General features: G+C 39.2%; 1 pseudogene; it reads right to left on the bottom strand.

The window, feature by feature from the left end:
* Positions 1-3,087: 3,087 nt before the first annotated feature.
* LOC128574697 (PRELI domain containing protein 3B-like) lies at positions 3,088-11,091 on the bottom strand (annotated as a pseudogene).
* Between the last annotated feature and the right edge of the window lie 1,619 nt (positions 11,092-12,710).

Here is a 12,710-nt window from a genome sequence, read left to right as displayed (position 1 = left end):
AAGAACCGTTATCTTCTCTATCTACCACAGAATGACCATGACAGTGAGAAAGTGGAAGGGAGCCATCTTTACCTTGGGAACCAAATTTCTTTCTTTTATTTTTTTTTATTTATTTTTATTAAACCATAGCTGTGTACATTAGTATGATCATGGGGCACCATACACTTGGTTCATAGATCGTTTGACACATTTTCATCACATTAGTTAACATAGCTTTTGTAGCATTTTCTTAGTTATTTTGCTAAGACCTGTACATTCCACATTTACTATGATTCACATATACCCTTGTAAGATGCACCGCAGGTGTAATCCCATTAATCCCCCTCCAATTTCTCACAGTACTTTTCCTCTTAATTGGGAAAATATCATTCTTATATTTCTCTAACTGGTGGTGACTGGCATGACTCTGAAGTGGACAATCTCAGGAAGAGGCCATTGTTCCCTAACAACATATTCCCCATTATTATTATTATTATTATTTTGAGACAGAGTCTCACTATGTCACCCTTGGTAGAGTGCCATGGTGTCACATCTCATAGCAACTTCAAACTCTTGGGCCCAAGCAATTCTCTTGCCTCAGCCTTCCCAGTAGCTGGGACTGCAGGTGCCCACCACAATGCCTGGCTGTTTTCTTTGTTGCAGTTGTTTAGCTGGCCCCGGCCAGGTTCGAACCTGCCACCCTCAGTGAATGTGGTTGGTGGAATAAACACTGTGCTACAGGCACTGAGCCATATTCCCCATCATTGTGTTACCTCCCTGAAATGGTATTATAGGTCATATTGGAGATGTTTCAGCTGAATATACTTAAGTACAGAGCCCTGGCTTTCTAGATAAAAACATCCATGTGTCTTACCTTTTGCATCTGCTGCTCAGATTTGGCCATTTCTGCAAAATAATCAGTGGGCTGCTTGGTAGGGATTTTCGTTTCATTTTTTTTTTTATTATTAAATCATAGATGTGTGCATTAGTGTGATCATGGGGCACCATACACTGGTTTTATAGACCGTTTGACACATTTTCATCACACTGGTTAACATAGCCTTCCTGTCATTTTCTTAGTTATTGTGTTAAGACATTTATATTCTACATTTACTAAGTTTCACAAGTACCCTTGTAAGATTCACCGCAGGTGTATTCCCACCAATCACCCTCCCTCCATAGATCTGCCATTCAATCCTATAATTCCTCTACTAGGTATATACCCAGAAGACCAAAATTCACATTATAACAAAGATATTTGTACCAGTATGTTTATTGCAGCCCAATTCATAATTGCTAAGTCATGGAAAAAGTCCAAGTGCCCATCGATCTACGAATGGATTAATAAATTGTGGTATATGTACACCATGGATATTATGCAGCCTTAAAGAAAGATGGAGACTTTACCTCTTTCATGTTTACACGGAAGGAGCTGGAACATATTCTACTTACTAAAGTATCTCAAGAAGGGGAGGGGCTTGGTAGGGATTTTCAACTGGTAATACTGCAAGCACTATGCCCTGGCCTTGATGGTTGCTGAGAGTATAGGAAAAATGCAAAATGAGGTAAGAGACACACATCTTAACGTTCTTTCTCACTGTCTCTCATGAGTTCACCAAGCTCAGAAGGACTCTCAACATCTGACCTCCATTGGTAAGGACAGATGAACAAACAAAAACTGGATTAAACCTCACTAACTTGGTCTAGAAAAAATTTAGCTGTATGCCATTTTTAAAAGGAGAGGTTGTTCATAAAATAAAGCAGTAGTTTAGAAGAATGATCCATTTAGAGTTACCCATTTACACAAAAACTAATGTCAATTATAGATTCATAAGTAATCACAAGAAAAGTCCACACAAGAGCCTTTCATGAGCAAACTTTTGTTCTAATAACTGACCACACACACTCAAAAATACTTTATTAGAGAATATTTTGAAACAGCCCACAGAGGGAATCATGACTGCTGGACCAAGGAGCTCTTCTGTCAATGAGGGAGAATCTCTTAGTTCTTCTTAGTCAAAAGACTCAGTCCTCCCCACTAACAGGCCTATGCAACTCCCTGGTCCTTCTGAGGAGTGCAGGCTCATTACTCTCCTATCAACCCCACTCTCTAAAACAAGGACTTTATCTTCTGCAGGTTTCTGAAACAAACATACAAACTCATCTCCCACTGGAAATAATCTTCTAGATTAACAGTTCTCTGGGCCTTGTGCTGAGGTGTTGGCACCCCACATCCACTGATCCATAGCACAGGACCCAGGGTCACATCAAGACTTTCAGCCCATTCCAGAACCCTCTTGAACTCAGCCAAACATTGCTTGAGGCCATTCTAAGAAATTCAGACAATGAACTCATCTGAAGGAAACCCTGAGTTCACTTTCCCAAGCCCAAGGTGCTAGGTCAAAGCACTAAACCCCAATTCACAGATAGGCAATTGATCCTCTTACCAGTGCAGAAGGTTGTGTCTTTCCTGGGATAAGAATAGTTCTCTCCAAACACAACAATGCCCTGTGAGCAACCATGTTCATGCTTCCCTTGACCTGGTATCGCAAGCTCATCACATACTTCATAACCTCTAACATGACACTGAGGCTTGGCTTCAGAAGCCCTTGGGAAAATGCATCCTGCAATTGCAGGAATCAATGGCAGTCAGAAACAGAGTAAGACTCCCATTCCTGAAACCAGCCCCAAGAACTCAGCTGAAACCTACCTCTCTTTCTGTGAGAAGAGAATCATCAGAAACTGAGTCTGAACCTGAGAGCAATTGGAGAGAGCATGCATGCACCTGTGGGAAACATCAGAGTTCTCTGATGGGCCCACTCTCAAGGGCCTTACCTTGGCCCTAATAATTCTCACAGAGCGACTCCATGTGGATGCACACCCCACCAGGACTGATTACCCAGAGCTATTGCTCAACATTTTCCTTTACATTTTCAGTTGACACATTTCATTTAGATGCCCCAAATTTCTCAGTTTTTATTAATGTCTCATAGCCTTCTATGAACTTATTTTAAAAGATACCTAAAATATAGTTGTATTTTTAAAATGTCAAATAAATATATCATCAGTTTGTTGAATCTTGGGGGACTCAATATTTTCTATCAACGTTTATGATTTTTCTACAAATGCTGCTGCCACTGTTGAAGTCCTTATGCTTCCTTGGGCAGAAGCTGTCAGTTCTTCAATTTCAGCACTTAATTTATGAATTATCCATTCCATTGCTTCTTGGCCTTTATTAGCATTTGAAGTTATGGTACTTGCCATCACACCTTCAAGGTAACTGCTAAGTCTGCCACCTTTCACAGGGATTATGCCTTCTTGAGTTAAAATATTTTTTGGGGTGCTCAGGATGTGCTTTGTATAGACAACGGTCATCTACTGATACCACATTTGTAAATGAAATATTAGTAGATTTAGAGGAAGGAACAAGTTGGCAGCTGAGTAACAGCTTCCTTGCAACTGGGCATGGTGAGACTGGGGAGGGAAGACTAGATATCGCTGTCTGGTGGGATCTGCCCAGAAACATCCCTTTGGGGACACAGGGAGTCAGTGAGACCCCATGAGGAGGACTTCTGGACCCCATGAGGAGGACAAAAGCAGTGGAGAACTGGCAAGCAGTTGTGCGTCTTTCTTTGGTCTAATCCCTCTGGTAGCTGTAAGTAAAGCAGCAGTGAGATTGCAAACTGGAAAGGCCTTACCTGTGAGATTTTTTGGTTTTCTTGGACTTGGTACTCAATTGAACCACCCTGGGAAAACTTGGGCAAGAGTGCAGAGGACTTTACACATTGTCTAGGGCCCCAGATTGAGCCGCTGAGCTGGGTGGAGCTAGTAGTATTCAGCTGTGGGCTGCACAGAGCCATTGTGGGAGAACTGCCCCAGTAAACTCCACTCTTAGGATCACAGAGCAAGGATCCAGCAGGTGAGTAAACTAGTGACTGAGCGGTCTAAGGCATGGAATGAGACGCTTTTTAGCCTTGGTCCTCAGGGGCATAGAGTGAGACTGGTTTCGGCACACTGGGTAAGTGGACAGCCAATTCAGGAGTGATCCCAGTGACAAGTTCTTTCCTGGGAAAGCTTCTGCTTAGCTAGGGTTATCAGTTTAAAGAACATTTTAAGTGAGCTTAGGGGAGGTTTATACTCTCCACCCTGCCAAGTTTGAGAAAAGAGCAGAGGCCTCCAGTCTCCATCTCGTATAGCTGTATCAGCATTGTGATTAACATCTCATAGTCCAGAATATCACCTATTGCCCAGACAATATTCAGCAAGATATATATATATATATATAGCTTTGTTTTTTTATTTTTATTTTTTTAATTTCAATTTTCCCTCTACATTTTTTCTTTCTTTTATTTTTCTAGTTTCAATATAATTTTCCATTGTTGCCTTCTTCAACAATTAGAACTTCATTTTTCCTTGTTTTGGTTTGATTTATAGCATTTTTGTCTTTCTTCTATACTTTGTGGAGGTGGAGTGTTGAGTCAGAACAGGATGGCAAACAGCTGCTGACCTCAAGGGAAGCCTCAGAGGTTGGGATTTTAATGTTGGGTCAAAGTACCCTATGTACATCTATATTGTTCCTGTCTCCCTCTTTATGTGCCTCTCTTCTTTTTGTCAATACTCCCTTTTACTCACCCCTTCTCATTTCTCTTTTTTCTTTTCTTTCTTTCTTTTTAAATCCTTCTTCCCTTCTTGTTCTTCAATCTTCTCATCTTTCTGGTCCGGTACAAAAAGGATCATCAAAACCCTAAGACAGAGGCATGGTAACTTAAAGACCTTACACACTCTGAGCAATATGATATCCTACAATACAATAATAACTAGGGACTTTAGCACTCCTCTGTTACAGAGGAGGACAGATCCTCTCAACAAAAATTTAAAACATATATAAGGGACTTAAATAAGACCCTAGAACAACTGTGCTTGATAGATGCATATAGAACACTCCATCCGAAAGATAAAAGGTATAAATTCTTCTCATCGCCCCATGGAACATTCTCCAAAATTGACCATATCCTAGGATATAAAACAAACCTCAACAGAATAAAATGAATTGAAATTTTACCTTGTATCTTTTCAGACCACAAGGCACTAAAGGTGGAACTCAACTCCAACAAAAACATTTAACTCCACACAAAGGCATGGAAATTAAACAACCTTCTGTTGAGTGACAGGTGGGTACAGGAAGAAGTAAAAGAGGAAACATTAACTTCCTTGAGCATAACAACAATGAAGACACAAGCTACCAAAAACTGTGGGATGCGGCAAAAGCAGTTCTGAGAGGAAAATTTATCACTTTAGATGCCTATATTCGAAAAACAGAAAGAGAGTGCATCAATAAACTAACAAGCCATCTTATGAAATTAGAAAGAGAAGAACAATCTAAGCTTAAGCCCAGCAGAAGAAAAGGAATACCCAAAATTAAATCAGAGATCAATGAAATAGAAAACAAAGGAATCATTCAGAAAATGAATGAAGCAAGGAGTTGGTTTTATGAAAAAATATATATAATAGATAAACCTTTGGCCAGACTAACTAAAAATATAAAAGTAAAATTTCTAGTAATCTAAATCAGAAATGATAAAGGGTAAATAACTGATGTCACAGAGATACAGGAGATCATCTCTGAATACTACCAGAAACTATACACCCAGAAATTTGACAAAGTGAAGGAAATGGATCAACATTTGGAATCACACCTCTCCCTAGACTTAGGAAGAAATAGAGCTTCTGAACAAACTGATTTCAAGCACTGAGATCAAAGAAACAATAAAAAAAAATCTTTCAACAAAAAAAATGCCCTGGTCTGGATGGCTGCATACCAGAATTCTATCAAACCTTCAAAGAAGAGCTTATTCCTATATTGCAGAAATTATTCCAAAACATTGAGGAGGAAGAAATCTTCCCCAAAACATTCTATGAAGCAAACATCACCCTGATACCAAAACTAGGAAAAGACCCAACTAAAAAGGAGAATTTCAGACCAATTTCACTAATGAATATAGACGCAAAAATTCTCAACAAAATCCTAACCCATAGATTACAGCTTATCATCAAAAAATTCATACATCATGATCAAGTAGGTTTTATCCCAGGGATGCAAGGCTGATTTAACATACGCAAGTCCATAAATGTTATCCACCATATTAAAAGAAGTAAAAACAAAGATCATATAATCCTCTCAATAGATGCGGTAAAAGCTTTTGATAAAATCTAGCATCATTTTATAATTAGAACACTGAAGATTATAGGAATTTGTGACACATTTCTGAAACTGATTGCAGCCACCTATGACAAACCCACAGCTAAAACTTTACTGAATGGAGTAAAACTGAAAGTTTTCCCTCCTAGAACTGGAACCAGACAAGGTTGTTCTCTGACACAGTTACTATTCAACATAGTGCTGAAAGTTCTAACCAATACAATTAGGCAAGGCAAGAAAATAAAGGGCATCCAAATGGGAGCAGAGGAGGTCAAACTCTCCCTCTTTGCTGATGACAAGATCTTATACTTAGAGAACCCCAAAGACTCAACCACGAGACTCCTGGAAGTCATCAAAAAATACAGTAATGTCTCAGGATATAAAATCTATGTCCACCAGTCAGTAGCCTTTGTATAAGCCAATAACAGCCAAGATGAGAGGCTAATTAAGGACACAACTCCCTTCATCATAGCTTTAAACAAAATGAAATACCTAGGAATATACCTAACAAAAGAGGTGAAGGACCTCTATAAAGAAAATTATGAAACCCTAAGAATGAAATAGCAGAGGATATTAACAAATGGAAGAACATACCATGATCATGACTGGGAAGAATCAACATTGTTAAAATGTCTATACTTCCCAAAGTAATTTACCCATTCAATGTCATCCCTATTAAAATACCAACATTGTACTTTCAAGACTTGGAAAAAATGATTCTGCATTTTGTATGGAACCAGGAAAAAAAAAAAAAAAACGTATAGCTAAGGCAGTTCTTTTTTTTTTTTTTTATTGTTGGGGATTCATTGAGGGTACAATAAGCCAGTTACACTGATTGCAATTGTTAGGTAAAGTCCCTCTTGCAATCATGTCTTGCCCCCATAAAGTGTGACACACACTAAGGCCCCACCCCCCTCCCTCCATCCCTCTTATAAGAACAAAACTGGGGGCATCAGCATACCAGATTTTAGGCTGCACTACAAAACCATAGTGGTCAAGACAGCATGGTACTAGCATAAAAATAGAGACATAGACATTTGGAATAGAATAGAAAAATAGGAAATGAAACTAACATCTTACAACCACCTAATCTTCAATAAACCAAACAAGAACATAAACTAGGGGGGAAAGTCTCTAGTTTTGAAATAATTTCTGCAGTATAGGAATAAGCTCTTCTTTGAATAAATGTTGCTGGGAGAACCTGATATCCACATGTAAAATCCTTAAACTGGACCCACACCTTTCTCCACTCACAAAAATTGATTCAAGATGAACTTAAATTAAAGCACTTAAATTTAAGGCATGAAACAATAAAAATCCTTAAAGAAAACATAGGAAAAACACTGAAAGATATCGGCTTGGGGAAAGAATTCATGATGAAGACTGCTGTGGCAATTACAACAACAACACAAATAAACAAATGGAACTTAATTGAACTGAAAAACTTCTGTACAGCAAAGGAGAAAAGAAACAAAGCAATGGGAAAATATTTGCATATTTTGAATAAGACAAAAACTTTATAACTAGGATCTATAGATAACTCAAATTAATCCACATGAAAAAAAGCCAAGAATCCCACATATCGATAGATAGGAATAGAACCTTCTCTAAAGAAGACAAATGAATGGGTAACAAACATGAAAAAATGCTCATCATCCCTAATTATCAGAAAAATGTGAATCAAAACCACCCTGAGATACAATATAACCCCACTAGGAATGGCCCACATCAAAAAAATCTCAAAACTGCACATGCTGGCATGGTTGTGGAGAGAAGGGAACACTTTTACACTGCTGGTGGGACTACAAACTAATACAACTTTTTTGGAAGTAAGTATGAAAGGAAAGTAGGAGAGGGTTCCTGGGGTCTCAAAGAACTCAAGCTAGACCTCCCATTTGATCCTGCAATCCAATTGCTGAGCATATACACAGAAGAAAAAAAATCCTTTATGGACACTTGCAGTAGACTGTTTACCACAGCTCAATTTACAATCACCAAAATGTTAAATAGCCTAAATGCCCCCCAAACCCATGCATGGATTAAGAAGCTGTGGTATATGTACACCATGGAATACTATTCAGCCATTTAAAAAATGGAGACTTTTTTTTTTTTTATTAAATCATAGCTGTGTACATCAATATGATCATGGGGCACCATACACTTGTTTCATAGAATATTTGACACATTTTCACCTCATTAGTTGACATAGCCCTCCTGGCATTTTCTTAGTTACTTTGCCAAGACATTTACATTCCACATTTGCCAAGGCTCACATGTACCCTTGTAAGATGCACCACAGGTGTGATCCTTTCAATCCCCTTCCCTCTACCCACCTCCCCCCGCCCTCCCCACGCTTTCCCCCTTCCCCCTGTTCTTAGGTTGCAACTTGGTTATAGCTTTCATGTGAAGGTCCTAAGTTAGTTTCATAGTAGGGGGGAATACATTGGATATTTTTTCTTCCATTCTTGAGACACTTTACTGAGAAGAATATGGTCCAGCTCCATCCATGTAAACATGAAAGAGGTAAAGTCTCCATCTTTCTTCAAGGCTGCATAGTATTCCATGGTGTACATATACCACAATTTGTTAATCCATTCGTGGATTGATGGGCACTTGGGTTTTTTCCATGACTTAGAAATTATGAATAGGGCTGCAAACTTAAGACATGAAACTATAAAAATACTAGAAGAGAGTGCAGGGAAAACCCTTGAAGAAATTGGGTTGGGTGAGTTTTTTATGAGAAGGACCCCCTGGGCGATTGAAGCAGCTTCAAAAATACACTTTTGGGACTTGATCAAACTAAAAAGCTTCTGCACAGCGAAGAACACAGTAAGTAAAGCAAGCAAACAGCCCACAGAATGGGAGAAGATATTTGCTGGTTATGTCTCTGACAAAGGTTATGTCTCTATAACCAGAATCCACAGAGAACTCAAACGCATTAGCAAGAAAAGAACAAGGGATACCATCACAGGCTGGGCAAGAGAATTGAAAAGAAACTTCTGCGAAGAAGACAGGCAAGCAGCCTTCAGACATATGAAAAAATGCTCATCATCTTTAATCATCAGAGAAATGCAAATCAAAACAACTTTGAGATATCATCTAACTCCAGTGAGACTAGCCTATATCACAAAATCTCAAGACCAGAGATGTTGGTGTGGATGTGGAGAAAAGGGAACACTTTTGCACTGCTGGTGGGAATGCAAACTAATACATTCCTTTTGGAAAGATATATGGAGAACACTTAGAGATCTAAAAATAGATCTGCCATTCAATCCTGTAATCCCTCTGCTGGGCATATACCCAGAAGACCAAAAACCACATCATAACAAAGATATTTGTAAAAAATGGAGACTTTGAAGCCTTTGTATTAACCTGGATGGAAGTGGAACACATTCTTCTTAGTAAAGCATCACAAGAAGGGAGAAGCATGAATCCTATGTACTCAATTTTGATATGAGGACAATTAGTGACAATTAATGACGTGGTGGGGATGGCTGAAGGGGAGAGCACATAGAGAAAGAAGGAGGGAAGGGTGGGGGGAAAGGAAGTGCAGAGAGAGGGAAGAAGGGAGAGGGTGGGGTCTTGGTATGTGACACATCTTTTGGGGTTAGGACACAATTGCAAGAGGGACTTTCCCCAACAAATGCAATCAATGTAACCTGGTTTCTTATACCCTCAATGAATCCCCAACAATAAAAAAAAAAGAGGCAAAATGGGGATAGGACTTTGGGTGGGGCCTTGGTGTGTATCACACTTTATGGGGGCAAGACATGATTGCAAGAGGGACTTTACCTAACAATTGCAATCAGTGTAACCTGGCTTATTGTACCCTCAATGAATCCCCAACAATAAGAAAAAAAAAGAAATTATGTCACCAAATAAATGTTAATATTAAAGCAAAAAAAAAAAGGAAAAATAAATATTAGTATATTTAAAGTCCATTGTTTTCTGTACAGAAACAACTCTAGAATGTTCTTGAATATATGTTTTGTTTTTTGTTGCACCAATAAAAGCCTTGACATTGGAAGGCCTGCCCCACTGTGTGCTGAGAAGTCTAGAGCTATGCAGCTTTCCAGAGTGATCTATATGTCTGTCCAACACATCAACTCAAACACTATTGGATTCATAGGGTTTGGTATTTCTGCATTGTAGGTGTTTTAACAGTTTCCTATGGGTGGTCAAAGATGTGACCTGTGCTCCAGAAATCTTCTTGGTGCTGGAGGCCTGTGTGATGTCCAAGAGGCGTGAGGGGACAATGATGCAGAGAGGCTACACCTGTCCCCACCCACGCCAAAGATCCCAGGTGGCAGCGCAGTGCACAGGCGCCAACAGGCACCTGTTCAACTTTTGATCACGCAGCTTCTGGTGTCAGACCTGCATTTTCCGTTGGTCATTACTCTAGGAACCAGCATCAGTTTGAAAGTGCCTGGGTTACTTAACATCCACAGCGGTATGCCAGTGAGGACATGGGTGCTTTGATTACCCAGAGAGAAGCAGCAAAAGTAGGAGAGGGTTCCTGGGGTCTCAGCTATGAGTTAGGAGGCACAAGGGAGCAAAGGAAAAGGGAGAAGAAAGAGCCATGGGTGGGGTGGGGCGTGGAGGAGGCCTCCAGGGCCTGTCCTGGGTGCGGGGCAGGCAGGGATGGGGCAGAAGCTTGTCCTATGGGGCAGGGGCAGGGCTATGGGCTTCTCCACTCTCAGCAGCTGCTCTTTGGCAGAACATGTCTACCGCGATAACTGAGTCACTGCATGGGTTTGGCCTTGGAGCCCACAAAGCCAAAAGTATCTTCTTCTTCGGCAAGCAAGTCATTGTATTTCCTTCATCAAGACACTGTGTGAAGTGTAATGTGGATCAGAAATGGCAAAAATTTATTCCAGGTAACACTCCTTCCATCCTGACATACAGAGGCGCATTAACGATAATAACCATGTAATAACCCCATAATAGCAACATGATAATTGAAAAGAAAGTTTTTAACTAACTGGAATATACATATGGTTTTATAACCATAGCGAAAATTATATTTGCATTACTTAACAATAGATTAATCAAACATGCATACTTAAAATCACAAGTAAAATATAAATATATAAATTTTTCACTGAAATTTCATAAAAAAATATTTTAAGGAATCTTTTTATGGGTCTCCTTAGTTGTTGCCATTGTTATCACCAGAGGCACTCTTTTGTTTGTCTAACAGGTTGCCAGAGTACACCACCTTCATAGCATCACCTTTTGAATCTATGGATGACGAAGACAGTGGAAATTTTATCCCAAGGCACAAATAGTCATTTGTACAACTTGACAGTATTTGTTTTTGTTCACACTGGTTCTCTCTATGATGTCATGATTTCAACAACTGAATCCATTTCCCCAACTTTTCTTGAATTTGAACACATACAAAAAAATATATACTACATATATATAATGTTATTTAATTACAATAAATTGGAGATCTGTGAAACCAACCACCTAGCATAGGAAATAGAACATGGACAGTTCCAGTGCTTCTCCCTAATAGCAGTCCTCCTCCTCCTCACACAAATCCCATCTTGGATTTTGTAATTATTCCCTTACTTTTTCATATGGCTTCAACACATACATGTTTATCTTATTCAAGGTTTTTTTCTGTTTTGCAATTTTAGACAAATGGAATCATAGCATATGTGTCCTTTGACTTGTTTCTTCGGTTCAGCATCAGGGATTGAGCCTCGTGTGTCTTGATGCATATGACTGAGTCCTATCATATGAACATATTTATCCACACTAGTGTTGAGGGGCATTTAGAAAGTGACAGTTATTTGTTATTACAAAGTATAGCTATAAAAAAATTTTTGTTTGCTTACAAACTCGCCTACTTGTGCAAAATGTACACCTGGTACACAGCCAGGACTACAATTGCTGGGTAATCTGATAGTAGCAATTTACACTCCCACGAGGAGTGCATAAGAGATCTCATTAATCCTCAAGCTTGTCAACTCTTGGCATTGTCCAACTTCCTAATTTTGTGTATACCACATGGTTCAGAAAAGGTATCTTATTGTAGTTTACATTTGCGTTTCTTGATTTCTAATGAGAATGAGGGTAAGTATTATACTTACATGTATAATCACATATTTATAAGATTTCTTTCTTTCTCCTTCTTTTCTTCCTTTGATTTCTTTGCTTTCTTTCTTTTGAATCAGGATCTGGCACTGTTGCCCAGGCTAGAATGCAGTGACATCATCATAGCTCACTGCAATCTCAAACTCCTGGATTCAAGTGGTCCTCCTGCATCACCCTCCCAAGTAGCTGTGTATATAGGCATGTATAAATACAGCCCACTAATTTTTCAAATTTTTGTAGGAGACAAGGCCTGCATTTCTCAGGCTGGTCTCAAATCCTGACCCCAAGTTATCTTCCCACCTCAGCTTTTCAGAGTGCTAGGATCACAGGTGCAAGTCACCATGGCTGTTGGGTATTTCTATTTATTAATACTTTTATGGCAAATGACATGCTCAAATGTTATAGAAAGAAACACTTTTCTAAAAAT

This window comes from Nycticebus coucang, chromosome 22, assembly GCF_027406575.1.
Source record: "Nycticebus coucang isolate mNycCou1 chromosome 22, mNycCou1.pri, whole genome shotgun sequence".
NCBI lineage: Eukaryota > Metazoa > Chordata > Mammalia > Primates > Lorisidae > Nycticebus > Nycticebus coucang.
The sequence above is the reverse complement of the archived record's forward strand: the minus strand, read 5'-3'. Positions and strand labels throughout refer to the sequence as shown.